Genomic DNA, 17,705 nt, shown 5'->3' with positions numbered 1-17,705 from the left:
TGGACTGTGCCCGTCACGGAGAGAGCGGAATGAACCTGTCACATACTAGCAATACGCCTGAATGTTTGGGAACCCTTCGGATGGACAGGCATCGCAAGTATACATAACCCCAAGGCGTCGCCTCCTGGGACTTCGACACAGACATATCGGAGGCAATCTTCCACGCTGGGATCTACTTCCGTCCGCTGAGTCACGTGCGCGGAAATGGATTCATAAGTGTACCTCCGAGCAGCAGCTATTTATATCAGCGCAGTTCCACTCATAGTGAGTTCTCTGCCGACGCTCTGGGCCTACTCACGTGACGGCTAACAGGTACTGTCCTCTTCTACGTTGCCCAGGAGAGGTGCCTTTGGCTACCTTCCGCCGAGTACACTCTTCTTCCATCCCGTGGGCACCTTTGTTGGATTATTCTGTGATTCCCGTCGTCTTCATTCACGTTTATATTTTCCAGGCGCAAGCCTGACGACAGGCAGAGTTTTGTATTAATTTTTCAGAGAAGAAGTTTTTGTTTTGTCAGTGTCCTGCATATTTGTTAACAAACTTTCTCTTGTTGATATGGAACGCGTTGTCTCTTAGGCATCTCACTACATGAGATACAGAGAGCACCAGTACAAAACGATGTTAAGCTAAACTGAAGGCCATTGAAAGATTTAGGTAAACTTCGTCAACTCATTTTTGTACTTGGCAAAAGGAATCAGCCAAAGTCACATCAGATTAGCAAGATTCAGAAGTGTAAAACTGATAGTGAGATTTGGGAAACTGAAGGCCATCGAAAGATTTTCGTAAACTCATTTTTATATTTGGCAATGGAAATCAGCCAGCGTCACATCAGATTAGCAAGATTTAGAAGTGTGAAACTGATAGTGAGACTAGTGCAGAAACGTGAAGAAGATACAATTAGAGAGAGGTGTGATGTGAAACATTTCTTCGACTAACGCATCATGGAAATTCTAAGATTTCATTTTCCTATTTTCTGATCACGACTTCTGCTCTGGAGATATCATTTCAACCTGCTGGAGGATGGCATACGGCCACCGTTTCCAAAGAGTCGTAACCAGGTCAGCAGTGAAGAGCAAGCTAATTAACTACATTTCGTATACATGTATTAAAACTGGAAAGAATCAAATTATGCGTAGGTAAGGCGCCTATTAAAGGCTGTCGTAAAATGGCACCATTCATAGAATGGTGATTTATTTGGAATGCAATTCTGTTTTTTTTTTCAGTGAATGTTCTTAAGTATTGTTTATTTTGAAATGTGAAACAACAGACTTTAACTTTGCACTAAACTATGAAAGCCAAAATAAAAGTAAAATGGATTTAGTCGCGCTCCAACGAGACACAATGTGTCTTAATTTTTTGGTAACATAATTACACGCTTCCAGTTTGCTTGCGGTAGGCTCCGCTTTCGTGTTTAATTGTTGTTATCACATGATGTGCACTTTTTAATACCTACAGTAATTAAGAATTAAATTCAATATGTATCACTATAGCTGAGAATATGCGAAAACGTCTCTACAAAATGCTTTTTTAAGTTACAAAATTATTGAAGGGAAAAACAAATTTGAATAGAAAGGTCCATATCAGCGATTATGATAAATTTCACGGTTTCGCCTTCTATTTCTTTGTTTGGTATAAATACATGTACTGCCGTTGACGTCAATAAAGACATTTTATGATCACATTCAAACGGTAATTACATTCTCGTTACCCCATAAGCTGAGTAATGCGCTACGTCTATAACTAGTGCGGAAAGAGATCTGAAGTTGGTTAATTACTAGTAATTACTGCAGTTAACACTTCCAATAAATTTCATGTCAAACCCGAGAACGTTTTCCTTGCCATTCTTCGTCAACCATTAGATGAAAATTCCACGTTTACAGAAAGGAAATAACCGTTACACCTTTCATCAACATTTTGGAACGACATTATACATCTTGACAATTAAGAAAGTTAGTTGGAAGGTGCTGTTGATGTATTGTTTCCATAGAAATGGAGAGTAGCCAAGTATGTACATTTAGTGCCCAAAGCGGATTTTAATAATCATTATAATTTGCATTTATTTTAAAAAGTCACATTATTTCCATGTGGGACAATGCAATTTGACATTAACAATATAAAATTAGAGCAAATTAGTAGATAATTTTTTTTTTGAGATCCTAATACATGCAGTACACGAGCAATCCTAGTTTGAAAATTCTAAATAGCGAGTATTGTCTACTCCTTATGTCTGCACTTGGGTAGGGGAGAAAGGAGAAAAGTGAACTTAGAAGTGCTTTAGATTCTTCGGAGGAAAGAGAAATAAAATTTTGAAGATGGTGTTCAAAATATTGACCACTAGTTTCGACACAAGCTTATGGGGTCACCATTTCAAAATTGATACAAACGTTGGAGTAGTTCATCAGAAACTTCAGCGCATGTAACAGTAATACGTTGTTTCATATCATCTGGCGTTCAGCTTTTCCCAGAGGAAAAGAGTCTAAGTGGTGAAATAAGGGGAATGAAATGGCCTTGGTAAACATCCCCTTGTTCATTCCTCCCGGTATCGAAACAATAATTGAAAACGTTATCTAGTATTTCAAGCACTATATTCCGGACAGGAATCATGCCGACACGTCGTATTCTGCCTAGTTTGCGGTGGAGCTTGGTGCAGATACGAACAACTGAAGACCAACATTGAAGAAAATATCTCACTTCTCCGCAGAATGCCACGGTAAGGAGAGTATATAAGCGGAGGAGAGAAATATGGGGAATCAGTCTAGTAGTGATACAGGCAGCAAATGGAGAGATCCACTGACATGAGCGACTTTGACAAAGAGAAGATTTCGGTAACCGCCTGCCGATAATGCCATAGCAACAGAGGATGCTGATCCGACGGTGCTAGCAGCCAGCCAAACTGGTTACGGTGGCCGCCGACGGGGCGCATCCGCGCCGTGTGTATTGGATACAGCTCTGGTGTCTGAGGCGACAAGGAAAGGCGCGAGGCGACTCAATACATTTGCGTGTACGATAGTTTAGAAGCCAGACCAACTGATATTCTACCACACATAGGTGGTTGCTCCTTTAGGGGTAAATGATTGTTATATGAAACCCTCAGCTGCCGACAGTTGTTTTTGATATACCTGGATGGGGGACAGCTGAAATGGTGTGTCCCGACTGGGACTCGAACCCAGGATCTCCTGCTTACACGGCAGACGCTCTATCCATCTGAGCCACCGAGGACACAGATGAATAGCGCGACTGCAGGGACTTATCCCTTGCACGCTTCCCGCTAGAATGTGGGTCTCACGGGAAGCATGCAAAGGATAAGTCCCTGCAGTCGCGCTATTTCTCTGTGTCCTCGGTGGTTCAGATGGATAGAGCGTCTGCCATGTAAGCAGGATGCTGTGGCCTTCTCCACCAGACATCACGGCGCCTAGAGTATCGGCAACAAAACTGACAGCCGGCAGCCGCGGGTTGCCCGCCTTCGCAGGCACACCGAAGCACTACACAACCGACAGGCAATATTGATGAACGGCCACAGCAACAAACACAACAACAACACCACAGCAAAGACACTAGCGGCCAGCAGGGGCCACTACCGGCCCACATTGACATAAGGAAGAGGTCGCTGCAGATCCCGTAACTACACTCCTGGAAATGGAAAAAAGAACACATTGACACCGGTGTGTCAGACCCACCATACTTGCTCCGGACACTGCGAGAGGGCTGTACAAGCAATGATCACACGCACGGCACAGCGGACACACCAGGAACCGCGGTGTTGGCCGTCAGTGTCAGCCAGTTTGCCGTGGCATACGGAGCTCCATCGCAGTCATTAACACTGGTAGCATGCCGCGACAGCGTGGACGTGAACCGTATGTGCAGTTGACGGACTTTGAGCGAGGGCGTATAGTGGGCATGCGGGAGGCCGGGTGGACGTACCGCCGAATTGCTCAACACATGGGGCGTGAGGTCTCCACAGTACATCGATGTTGTCGCCAGTGGTCGGCGGAAGGTGCACGTGCCCGTCGACCTGGGACCGGACCGCAGCGACGCACGGATGCACGCCAAGACCGTAGGATCCTACGCAGTGCCGTAAGGGACCGCACCGCCACTTCCCAGCAAATTAGGGACACTGTTGCTCCTGGGGTATCGGCGAGGACCATTCGCAACCGTCTCCATGAAGCTCGGCTACGGTCTCGCACACCGTTAGGCCGTCTTCCGCTCACGCCCCAACATCGTGCAGCCCGCCTCCAGTGGTGTCGCGACAGGCGTGAATGGAGGGACGAATGGAGACGTGTCGTCTTCAGCGATGAGAGTCGCTTCTGCCTTGGTGCCAATGATGGTCGTATGCGTGTTTGGCGCCGTGCTGGTGAGCGCCACAATCAGGACTGCATACGACCGAGGCACACAGGGCCAACACCCGGCATCATGGTGTGGGGAGCGATCTCCTACACAGGCCGTACACCACTGGTGATCGTCGAGGGGACACTGAATAGTGCACGGCACATCCAAACCGTCATCGAACCCATCGTTCTACCATTCCTAGACCGGCAAGGGAACTTGCTGTTCCAACAGGACAATGCACGTCCGCATGTATCCCGTGCCACCCAACGTGCTCTAGAAGGTGTAAGTCAACCACCCTGGCCAGCAAGATCTCCGGATCGGTCCCCCATTGAGCATGTTTGGGACTGGATGAAGCGTCGTCTCACGCGGTCTGCACGTCCAGCACGAACGCTGGTTCAACTGAGGCGCCAGGTGGAAATGGCATGGCAAGCCGTTCCACAGGACTACATCCAGCATCTCTACGATCGTCTCCATGGGAGAATAGCAGCCTGCATTGCTGCGAAAGGTGGATATACACTGTACTAGTGCCGACATTGTGCATGCTCTGTTGCCTGTGTCTATGTGCCTGTGGTTCTGTCAGTGTGATCATGTGATGTATCTGACCCCAGGAATGTGTCAATAAAGTTTCCCCTTCCTGGGACAATGAATTCACGGTGTTCTTATTTCAATTTCCAGGAGTGTATTTTCACACGTCAACCACGTGATGGAAAGTAGTTCCGAGATACTCATCCGCCGAAGCGCTATAAAGGCCGGCGCTCCTCCGCACATCGACATTTCATCGACCGCCAGCAGATTTGGATAGCTGCCGCCCCGGCAGCCCGGCTTGGATCTTCTCACTGATCTCTGGATTAGGCTTGGTATATCGGAGAAGTCTCTGGCGGAGACTGGTAGGAAATTATTTCAGTTGTTTTCTATCTTATTCTTGTATGTAGTTGTGATTCGAAGACCGATCACTGTTTTGTGTTCGTGTTATACTTGGAGAATTTGTTTTGGTTAATTGAAAAGTCCAATAAATTGCTTCGGACTTTGATCGTTAGTTTCTTCTGCTTACGCAGACACATCACAGGAGATCCCGGGTACGAGACACGGTCGGAACACACATTTTCAGCTGTCCACATTGAGATATATCAACACCATCTGTCGGCAGCTGAGGGTTTCAATTAGTGATCATGTATTCTATAGAAGCTTCACGGTTATCTGTTCTTTCTAGAACAGTTACTATCTTCATATATTCGTTAGGGGTATCTCTAGGATTCCTATTTTGCTATATTTGCTATATTAGTGTTTATTATATTTATATTATATATTATATTATGTTATATTTGCTATATTAGTGTGTTTTTGGTGTTTCTGCATTCCGTACTGTTCCCACTGTTATAGTTCTCACTGTTGACAAGTTGAAACGGCCCAGAGAATGTGAAATGTTGTGTCCTACCACCACCCCCCACACTGTCGGCGAATTTATGCTTTTAAATCCGCACCCCGGGAAAGAGTTGTATAACAGATTGTTGTCGCGAGGCTGGCTGTCTTTTCGCATGCTACTGTGGTGAACATCAATGGAACGTAGTTGACACCTGGATAAACCATGAGTCGGTGACAAAGCGTTAGACGTCCTCACTTCATCACTGAACGTGAAGGTCGGGATCTCCTTAAGACTACTCTTTAAAACTCGTAGATAGGCTGCGATCTGCTGCCTATCTGACGACAGAGCACAATGTTGGTGCAAGCACAAGTGCACACGGTTCAGCGCACACTGCTGAACGTCGGGCTCAGCAGCTGAGGACCCCTACGTGTTCCCTGTTGACTCAATCATATCGTCAATTACGACTGCGGTGGGTACAGGATCATCGATATTGGACCGCGGATCAATGAAAACACGTCACTTGGTCGAGTGAATCTCGTTTCTGGGTAATGGTGGGGGCATTATTATGCGAGAAATGTTGCTAAATAGCAATTTGCGGTAGTAACTAAAGCACCTGGCCTATTTTACATAAACATTAATGCAGAATACGTGCACCCCTTCACGCTTGATGTGTTCCCCGGCGACGATGGCGTCTTCCAGCAAAAAAACAGCCCCTGGCATAAGGCCAAAATGGTGCTACAGTTGCTTGCGGATGATGGTGGTGAACTCACGTTGCCTTGGCTACTGAACTGGCTAGATCTTAACGCAATGGAAAACATCTGGGACGGTATCGGGTAATTGCTCCGCGCGAACAAAACATTGGCCTGTAATGAACGGTAGTTGCGCAGACATCTAGTGCCATGTACATCCAGAAAGTTACCAACCACTTAACGACTCCGTGGCACGTAGATTCACTGCTGTATTGCGTTTATATGGTGTACCAAAAAGTTACTGACCAAGTGGCCTCGATGTTTTTGCTCATCACTGTAATTTAAAATCTTTGAAGACAAAGTCGTAAGTTAAGTTTAGCCAATAGCAGAAGGCCATCATTTTCCAATTAATCTTTTGCTAACACTGAAAATGGCCCTGATCACTTGCTCAAGAAGTGACCACACAGCATTAATTCTTTATCGCAGTTTCACAGTAATGAATTGCCTTTTCATCATAGTTTTCTGGAGGAACTGCTTTTCGATTTTATTTTTGACGTGAAGTCTCTGATAGTTACTGCATCGAGAGTACAAGAAGAAGTAAATAATTTTATAGCTTCGCTTACTCATGTTACGTCTACTGACTGATGGAAAACAAAGCTCCCATTCTTTGCAGCATATCAAACGAAATGACTTTTACGACCAGTTTCAGCTGCGGATTTGTCATAATCCTGCTGATATCTATACTTGTTGCTGGTATGACATTGAATATGTGTCAGTAGTTTCGACTGCAGTTAGCGGACAGGAATTTGCTCGTTACAGATGTAGCTACAATGAAACTGGTATTAAGATTTTGAAACTGATTCCGCTTTAAGAACTGTGGATGCAATAGCGCCAGTTGATCTTAAATAACAGCCAACCAATCGCAAAATGCAGCTTCATTAAACTTGTCCATAAATTCGCTAGTTTCCAATCTGTCTACCTCAGACGGTATTGTACGTAGAGCAACATTATTTTACCAAAAGTTGGAGTCGTTGACTCCGTCTAGTATATGTGCGCTTCATTAATCACCATTTAAATCATGTATTGCACCGAAAATAGTCATAAAAGATGTTTACTTCGACCAACTCGTCGAAAAATTTGTTACACATTTACCAATGTAACTGTGGGAAAATAGAGGATCTAAACGAAAAATCAAGCGTTGTAGACAACATTCAGAAAAATATATTTCACACAAGTAGACGACTGACATTCTGTGCTCAGCAATATTTCAGTTTAGATTGTTTTATGCCCGGTGGCTAATTTCTTACGGACATGCCCGTGTTTCTCTTAAGAATCGTTCTACTGTTTTAGGTAGGGTAAATAGTTTGATAGGATGTACGTGAATAATGGTCCATATGCAAAGGATCGTGGGCTAGCTGACATCATCGGAATTGGCCTACACTCGTTACGATTCGGAGGGTGGGTGGGGGGGATGCTGTGCGCTTCTGTGTAGTGTGTGATGTGCTCGACGTGTCTACTCTGACATTAATGGAAGCACGCATCATAACGGCACCCGCTTTTACAGCGGGCAGCCACTAGCTACACAACATGTCACGCCACATCAGGAACTATGTCTTTTGTTTATCCTCTAGATGCATTGTGCCACCATATTAGAGTACGTGCGCTGGTATGTCTCGCTTTTCTTTTCCTTTATTTTTTTATTCTCACCCACTAAAGGACGTGCCGAGTTGGAAACGGCACAGATGCCCTTCCAGAGGATTGAAAGTTTATGATTTAAAAAATAAGGGTTTAATATGTTTGCACGTTCCATATTAATTACGAAACGGACCTTGTTACACCGATACTGAAATTGAAATTTTAGTTTGTAAAACGAACAATGATAGTGTACGTGCACGAAATTGATGATTGAAAAAAAAAAAGACTTACATAGCATTACCTGTCCTATCTAATACCACTCCCCAGCAGCAGATTAAAGATTTCTTACTTTCAAATCCTCATTCCGTCGACCGTGGCAACTGGTCGACCCTACAGCAAGTGCTTACGCCAGAAGCAGTACAAGGGAGAGTTGAAAAGACTCAGTCGGTCAACTTCCTTGCATCCGTGACGCCAGCTGCAACTCCCCTCCCCCCACCGCTGCTAGAAGCCTAGCATGTAACACGGCAGTGTATAACCTAATTATGCTGCAACGTAAGAAACAGCGTGCTGTGATCGAGATTGTAACTGAAAGTACGAATTCGAGGAATTCGTCCACACATGGAGCGCAGCCTCATTCAGCATGTCAATGCCACACCATACATGAGCGCTGTCACATATACAATAATCGGACACCTTGAGTGCACTGTCATCGATCATCCTCCATACAGTCCCGACTTGGCCCCATATGATTTTTATCTCTTTCCAATACTTACAGACCACCTACGAGGATTTCACCTTGGTAGCGATGTAGCGGTGCAAGTAGAGATGGGGGGTTGCGTATCTGTCTTCAACCACTCCGCAGTGACGGTGTCAGCAAACCGGTCTGCCGTTGACAGAAATGTTTGTTGAGTAAGGGTGACTATGCTGAAAATCAATACTTTCACATTAAGAATAAAGATGTAGAATTTTAATAAAACTAGCTTTATTTAAAAAGCTTTAAGAGTTTTCATATGAAAGATTCATAGTTACTAGTTTCCAGCACGCCTTCGTATAATAAGAGACAGGTGGACAGCCATAAGCAGATAACAGATAAGCACTAAATAAACGGAATAAATATAAATTGATCACTTAAAAAAGACGTTTTGGTCCGAGGTAGCCACGTTACAGCGTGGAACGGCGTAAATCCAGAAATTTCTCATTCCTAATCGGATAGCCACTCCTCTACAGGAATTACAAGTTACAAGTAAAAACGGTCTGACAAGATATAAATGCTTGTCTATCACGTAAAGAGTCCCAACTGCTGGGACGTGGGAAACCATGTTAAGAAGCTACAGAGGATGCTGTTGTTCAAAATGAGAAATAAGGGATTCCAATAAAATGGTGGGTAAGTGCAGCAACTGTAACACCATCAGATTCGGCGAATAGTGTGCGAGCAGTTCTCAAGGCAAGTTGAGGGTGTGTATAGTTACAACGATCGAGGTTACGTCACACATTCTCTTGTGGACCTAGCGACTACTTACTGATATTATTGTGCACTGGACTTTATGGTAACTAAAGATGGCGGCAACTACCAGTCTAACAATTTAACAACACAATCATGAACCTTCATCTGAGTGATTCTACCTTAACTCTGCTATTGAAGGGGCTCAATGAGCACGTCTGCATGGCTCTATGGTCTTGGAGAAAACACGCTGGACTGGCTACTCAGAGAAAACTAGTTCCTGTAGCCAGCCTTACTGTGGGTGAGGGGGAAGCGAAGTGAGTGCAGCCGGAGAGGCTGGGGATGAATCAATGGCACTTAGGCTGGTCAGCCTGTAGTTGTGCCATGAGAGCAAGTGCCGACGAAAAGCCAACTCCTTCCATACTGTCGTGTCTTCATCACCAATGCAAATGCTGCTCCTCCCGTGTTTACTAATTTACGCAATCTTGTGACTTTCTCGAACTGTCTGGCTGATATTAAAACTGATTCGCCCCCAAAATCCGATTGACCTGCATCTAGATGGATTGAGAATGTCGAGAAAAATTGTAGCTGAAATTTGCCTATTTAGTTTTTAGACTTGTTAAATACTCACGCAATCAGACCACGATTACTGTCAATCGATTTGTAATACTGACTCCTGTATGACTCCGTGACGGGATTCATTATTTGTCAAATAAGTACCCATGGCTTATAAGGTATTGGAGGACACAGATGCTGAAACCTCTTCATGTGTGTGGGTGATGTTTCGCAGTAAAGTCTCAGGTTTACAATACGACTCATTTTTACTTATATGTGTGTCTGAGGGAACGGACACTGTTGAAGTTCCGCAGCTCTATGAAGTACTTCGAAATTAATTCGGTTAATGCGAATTCCTGAATGTCATCTGTGTTAGGCACAATTTTACTACCCAATAATGACGTAAAATTTGTGCCGGAGTGGGACTCAAAACTGAATTTCCCTCTTAGGACGAGTAGTCCCTTAACCACTTTGGCTATCCGTGGACCTTCACCAGACCGTCCCAAAATGTGATGTATCTAGTGGACAACAACATAAGAATGTAGACAGTATGCGTGACATATGGGAGTTATGGTCAGTTTGGGGAGTATGCATGGAAAGCCAAAGTGATGATCAGGGAAATCAGGATTCGAGTAATGGTCTGGCATAAACTTTCGTATGTCACTGTTGCTTACAAAATATATACGAAACTCAGGACTACTCATTTTAATAAGAAGGAGCAACTTCACTGAGTCAGTTTTTTGTACAACCGACATTGGGGAAGGAAAGGTGGGAACTGGATTATATTTGCTGAGACGAGGTGAGTGCTTAAGAGGTCAGTGAGTAAATATTTGGGTAGGTATAGTGTCGGAACATGAGTGACAGCAAGGTTAGGATATAGGAATTAAGTAGGATGAATGTAAATCTCTGGTTATGTTATCAAATGGAACACTGACGTGTGCCAGGATATTAGATCTGATAAGGACTTACATCAGGATGGAATTCGTTATTTGGAGGTGGGAGACAGATAGTGTGTAGTTAGAGGGTAGAAAGCAAGTTCTGGGCAGGTAGAATATCAAATTTTGCTAACTTGGTGGAAAAAACTGTGTCGTTGGAATCGCATTTACAGGAATTATAGGATAGTCTGAGGTTACACCGGTTCCCGTGAGATCACCGAGGTTAAGCGCTGTGGGGCGTGGTCGGCACTTGGATGGGTGACCATCCGGGTCTCCATGCGCTGTTCCCATTTTTCGGGGTGCACTCAGCCTCGTGATGCCAATTGAGGATCTACTCGACCGATTAGTAGTGGCTCCAGTCAAGAACACAATCATAACGACCTGGAGAGTGGTGTGCCAACCCAACGCCCCTCCTACCCACATCCTCCACGGAGGATGACACGGCGGTCGGATGGTCTCGGTAGGCCATTCGTCGCCTGACGACGGAGTGCTTTTTATAGGATAGTCTGAAATACTGTCTGTGGATGAGAAGAAATCAGAATTTGATGAATTGCAAATTATTCGGATAGTGGATGCAACAAACAAGGCAGACCGCATGGTGTTCACGGCTATGTAGTGACGAATAGAAATTAAACGATGGATATACAGGCAATAATGACGCAGGGGACGATATGTCAGGTCAAAGCCGTCTATGTGTATGGAATGGAGAAGGAATTTAATGACTATTGGCGTTCGATTAGTAGCTTTAGTCTGTTGTGGTTCCTCTATGGTGCTACCATGTGTAACTATGCAAATTAATGCTGCCTCAGAATTAAATATAGTCCAGTCAGCTGAGTAATGCTGCACGTCCCACGTGACTGCAAGAACCGGCGCTGCCGGTAGCATTACCCCTCTCGCCACAGACATAACCACCGGATATCAGCTGCCAGTATTTGTACCGCCACAGCCCCACACTAACAGGGAATCGTGTCTGCATACCATCACCAGTGTTTACCCAAAAGCTTTGATCTGGCACAACAGCACTTTCAGCCTGACAGTTTTTCATCTTCACTACAATCTTGCCTGCAGTTCTTGTGAGTTCACGAACAAAGTAACATTAACCCTCCTAGAGGGCTATTATAAGTACTTTGTCATTGTGTGATTACTAAGTTTATTGGAAGCGGTCATCGCAACAGAAGCTGCCAATGGTGCACCATTCGATTATAGGATGTGTGGTATGGATCCTGTAGAAGGAAAATCTGTGAGGTTCCCATGAAATATGTCCTTATATGAATAACTTACTTTATGATACTACTTCCCCAATTTATCGTCTCTGAATATGAAGCAGATGAATTTGGTAATGGCCATATTCAGTATTGATCTGTAGTACTAATTATCTAGGACAGACACAATGAACATTAAATTTTCAATACTTTGGAGGAAGTACGTGGGTACTTGGAAAACTAAGTTATGCATAACAATTTGTCCATTTTATTTGGACTGTTGAGCTCCGTGGCCATGGATAATGATATTCCACTGTAAAAATACAGCAACCAGTCACTTTTTAATGCGTTTTACTTATGCCAAACGCATTAAAAAGTGGCTGGTTGCTGTATTTTTACAGTGAAATAAGTTATGCATGTCGTTCCACGCTATGGGTGTTGGCGTAAGCTGTCGCCAGCACACCGGTCGGCAAAGATGAAGAGAAGATCGATAAGTAGGCGCAGGATCAAGAGCGCCTTTCACAAGAGAGGCCATAGACACACCGGCAAGCAACATGCTGCCAACGCCCTATCGGCGATATGTGTTTAGCCGTGACCACTGACTGGAGGGCCTCACTCAGTCAAAGGCTCGCAGGGTGGACTTAGTTCGAGACAGGCTACAACAGTACATATCGACCAGATCGTGGCTGTAGTGGAACTAGTACTTTACACCAGTCAGCAAGTGGACTATTACTGATGAGCTTGTACCACAACACATGGACTATAGTCAAGGTTAGTTTCCAGTTCATGTAAATGAAGAACTGCATTAATCCTCGTGTGAATTTGTGTTGTAGAAAGAGGATACCGGCCACCCATAACAACATCCTCTCCCTTGCTTCCTTGCGGTACAAGACTCTACACTACCACCATTGCGCAACAAGAATGGTGCATCGTTAGCAGAGAGTACGTGTTTTGGATTTGCTGCAGATGCAATTCTGCTACGTTACAGCTAATAGATGCATCACAGCGTGCGAGTGAAGTGGTTTGGAAACTGGAAACACAATCCACCGTTGAAGTACGCGGGACAGTACGATTCTTGTGAGCAAAATATTGCAATTGTACACAGGTTCACCTTCCAATTCTGTCGCTGTGTGGACGAAACGATATTTTACATCCAGTATCAATTAAATGATGCTAACAATTTGACCAAGACTGCATAGACATGGATGATCCTGATAGGGAAGGAAAGCCATCGACAACGACCGTACATGACAGGCAGTGGAGGAATTGATTCACGGGAAGGGCAGATCTACCAACGATCTAGTCGTTCACACAGCGATTCTCGAATGTCTCCGTGACCAAGGACCGGATTTCCTTCGACCTTGAACTGAAAAATTGGTAGACTCTTTCCAACCATTGTTTACAATCATTTCGTGACTATGTTGAGAAACAGCGACATTTATCTGTGTCACTTTAAAGCATACTGCAACATTCATTGAAAGTTCTTTTGGCCTGCTATAATAATGTGTAAAATCAAACGATGGAAACTCCAAGTCGGAATATCAACAGTATTAGCAAATATACCTCTCTGAGTTGCAGACAGGCTAAATGAAAAAAACTGCTGCACACTACAGCTTTCTGCCTTTATGGTCGGACCTGCCAGTGGCAGCGGTAAATGCCTAGCGCCGTAACATACAACTTGACCACAAGAATGCATTACTAACCTAAACTAATTCAACGTAACCCTCCACATGTGACAAATTCAGCTCAGAAAATTTCAGATAACCTTATGTAGATCAATGTAATGTAGTGCATTACTATGAAATTCTGTTACTTATTGTCCGTATGGCGGGTGGGGGGGGGGGGGGGATAATGAGGGGAACGGAGGAGGTCTGGGGGAATGGAATATCTCTTAAAAAAAAGGAGAGTGGGGTACTCCACCGACAAATTGCTAAAATTTGGTATTGCTTAAAGTAGTTTCAGTTAACTGTTTTGGAGTTAAGGGTAAAAAATGTGTATCAATAAATCATAAGACGGCCATTTTAAGTTAAACGATATTTACTGGTTTAGATAGTAAGCTGTTTGCTGCTCTTATTCTTTTGTTAAAATGTGTTTGAAATACATTGCAACATATATTGCTTCATAATTATAAAAAACAGAATCAGTCTGTTGGAGTAATATATTCGCTGATTTCTGAAGTCATTTTATCCAGTGTAATATGATGCTCCGTGTGTGTGTGGGGGGGGGGGGGGGAGCTCTATAGCCCCCTATAGCTCCCCCCCATAGCCCCCCTCCCCATAGACCCTCCCCCCTTGCCATCGCCCATGGCTGACACTGTTCATCTCGCTTTGTCCACGACTATGTACTAGTTGGTTCAAGATTCTGTTATTCACACAGTGCATGACAAAGATGGCGGCTGGCTGAGAATTTCTGAAAGGCTGATATGGATGGCTTGGATATGAGTCCCCTTCAGTTATACCACAGTGAAGGATACTCATAGCCACCATCCAGAAGTGGTTGTATTTTGACGATCAATGGATGACAGCACGATAACAATTGCTAACTTGCCAAGTAGAAAATTATTCTCATAATTCGGATAAAACTTCCGGAGTTGCTCCGCCACGTCATCCAGTGGATGAATGCATAGTAAACTTTTAAAATAATTCGTAATGGGCTGCGAGGCTGGATTTTGTCGAATTGATAAATACTGCCGAATCCATTGATACAATTCATGTTGCAGGTCTTAAAATAACGTATCCAATGTTCTACAACTTCTTCAAGATATCATAACCTTTGGCCTCCGGTGGCACACCATGTCCTATGCCCTGCTGCTATGGTTAGGTGGTGTTGCTTAAATTGTAAAGATCAAAGTAAAGAATCTAGTGAATATCTCTAAGCCAGGGCCAGGGGTGGCCTAGTGGTTCTAGGCACTACAGTCAAATGGCTCTGAGCACTATGGGACTTAACTTCTGAGGTCATCAGTCCCCTAGAACTTAGAACTACTTAAACCAAACTAACCTAAGGACATCACAGACATCCATGCCAGAGGCAGGATTCGAACCTGCGACCGTAGCGGTCACGCGGTTCCAGACTGTAGTGCCTAGAACCGCTTGGCCACTCCGGCCGACTCTTACTCAACCTCACTGGCAAACAGTACAGAAGACGACAAGTAAACAATGTGTTTCACAGCGAACAGTTGGCCAAATTACGTTCAGATGTACACGGACGACACCAAACCAAATGAAGGAACAAGATATTCTTTCTGCTGTCCGTTAAGATACTTAAAGCGGCGTTCAATTACACCTCTGAAATATTATCATTTCGAGAAGCCTACTTATGAAATAAGGAACGAAATTCAAAAGGTGTTAATTTTAATAGAGCCTAAAACTGCACTACAGAGAATAGAAACATCGTATAGCGACCACCCATGTTTATATATACAATATACACTGAGTTTGATTCAGACTGCTAGAAAAGGACATTGAGGCGTGATTGTAAACGAATTAGTCAACAGATACATTAAAGAAAGCAGCGCTTAAGGCACAATTTATACAGAAAATACGCTACAAACATAGAATGAATGGAATAGCGTGTGGACGCTAAGAAAACGGAACAGATGTGGGTTTTATACCTTATTCAGCCGTAACAGCCGAGGAAATGCGATCTGAAGCAGTCAGAATGAGTGAATGATCCCACAGTTCCATAATACGAATGCGAATAGGAGATGTATGTTACCATAATGACCTATGTAAAATGGATGTAATGATTCCTTAACGTGCTGTCACGACGGTGAAGAAGACACCATTTAATATTAGCATACAATAAACACAGAACACAGCAGCTTAAGTTGTTGTTGTTGTTGTTGTGGTCTTCAGTCCTGAGACTGGTTTGATGCAGCTCTCCATGCTACTCTATCCTGTGCAAGCTTTTTCATCTCCCAGTACCTACTGCAACCTACATCCTTCTGAATCTGCTTAGTGTATTCATCTCTTGGTCTCCCTCTACGATTTTTACCCTCCACGCTGCCCTCCAATACTAAATTGGTGATCCCTTGATGCCTCAGAACATGTCCTACCAACCGATCCCTTCTTCTGGTCAAGTTGTGCCACAAACTTCTCTTCTCCCCAATCCTATTCAATACTTCCTCATTAGTTATGTGACCTACCCATCTAATCTTCAGCATTCTTCTGTAGCACCACATTTCGAAAGCTTCTATTCTCTTCTTGTCCAAACTATTTATCGTCCATGTTTCACTTCCATACATGGCTACACTCCATACGAATACTTTCAGAAACGACTTCCTGACACTTAAATCTATACTCGATGTTAACAAATTTCTCTTCTTCAGAAACGCTTTCCTTGCCATTGCCAGCCTACATTTTACATCGTCTCTACTTCGACCATCATCAGTTATTTTGCTCCCCAAATAGCAAAACTCCTTTACTACTTTAAGTGCCTCATTTCCTAATCTAATTCCCTCAGCATCACCCGACTTAATTAGACTACATTCCATTATCCTTGTTTTGCTTTTGTTGATGTTCATCTTATATCCTCCTTTCAAGACACTGTCCATTCCATTCAACTGCTCTTCCAAGTCCTTTGCTGTCTCTGACAGAATTACAATGTCATCGGCGAACCTCAAAGTTTTTATTTCTTCTCCATGAATTTTAATACCTACCCCGAATTTTTCTTTTGTTTCCTTTACTGCTTGCTCAATATACAGATTGAACAACATCGGGGAGAGGCTACAACCCTGTCTTACTCCCTTCCCAACCACTGCTTCCCTTTCATGTCCCTCGACTCTTATAACTGCCATCTGGTTTCTGTACAAATTGTAAATAGCCTTTCGCTCCCTGTATTTTACCCCTGCCACCTTCAGAATTTGAAAGAGAGTATTCCAGTCAACATTGTCAAAAGCTTTCTCCAAGTCTACAAATGCTAGAAACGTAGGTTTGCCTTTCCTTAATCTTTCTTCTAAGATAAGTCGTAAAGTCAGTATTGACTCACGTGTTCCAGTGTTTCTACGGAATCCAAACTGATCTTCCCCGAGGTTGGCTTCTACTAGTTTTTCCATTCGTCTGTAAAGAATTCGTGTTAGTATTTTGCAGCTGTGACTTATTAAGCTGATAGTTCGGTAATTTTCACATCTGTCAACACCTGCTTTCTTTGGGATTGGAATTATTATATTCTTCTTGAAGTCTGAGGGTATTTCGCCTGTTTCATACATCTTGCTTACCAGATAGTAGAGTTTTGTCAGGACTGGCTCTCCCACGGCCGTCAGTAGTTCCAATGGAATATTGTCTACTCCGGGGGCCTTGTTTCGACTCAGGTCTTTCAGTGCTCTGTCAAACTCTTCACGCAGTATCATATCTCCCATTTCATCTTCATCTACATCCTCTTCCATTTCCATAATATTGTCCTCAAGTACATCGCCCTTGTATAGACCCTCTATATACTCCTTCCACCTTTCTGCTTTCCCTTCTTTGCTTAGAACTGGGTTTCCATCTGAGCTCTTGATATTCATATCAGTCGTTCTCTTATCTCCAAAGGTCTCTTCAATTTTCCTGTAGGCGGTATCTA

The 17,705-nt window shown here is 43.7% G+C and overlaps 1 non-coding gene across 1 annotated transcript; it reads right to left on the bottom strand.

Moving 5' to 3' along the window:
* Window positions 1-3,145: 3,145 nt before the first annotated feature.
* Trnat-ugu (transfer RNA threonine (anticodon UGU)) lies at window positions 3,146-3,220 on the bottom strand. The gene has a single exon. It is a non-coding gene; the product is annotated as a tRNA-Thr (tRNA).
* Between the last annotated feature and the right edge of the window lie 14,485 nt (window positions 3,221-17,705).

Source organism: Schistocerca serialis, chromosome 8 (genome assembly GCF_023864345.2).
Source record: "Schistocerca serialis cubense isolate TAMUIC-IGC-003099 chromosome 8, iqSchSeri2.2, whole genome shotgun sequence".
NCBI classification, from domain to species: domain Eukaryota; kingdom Metazoa; phylum Arthropoda; class Insecta; order Orthoptera; family Acrididae; genus Schistocerca; species Schistocerca serialis.
The sequence above is the reverse complement of the archived record's forward strand: the minus strand, read 5'-3'. Positions and strand labels throughout refer to the sequence as shown.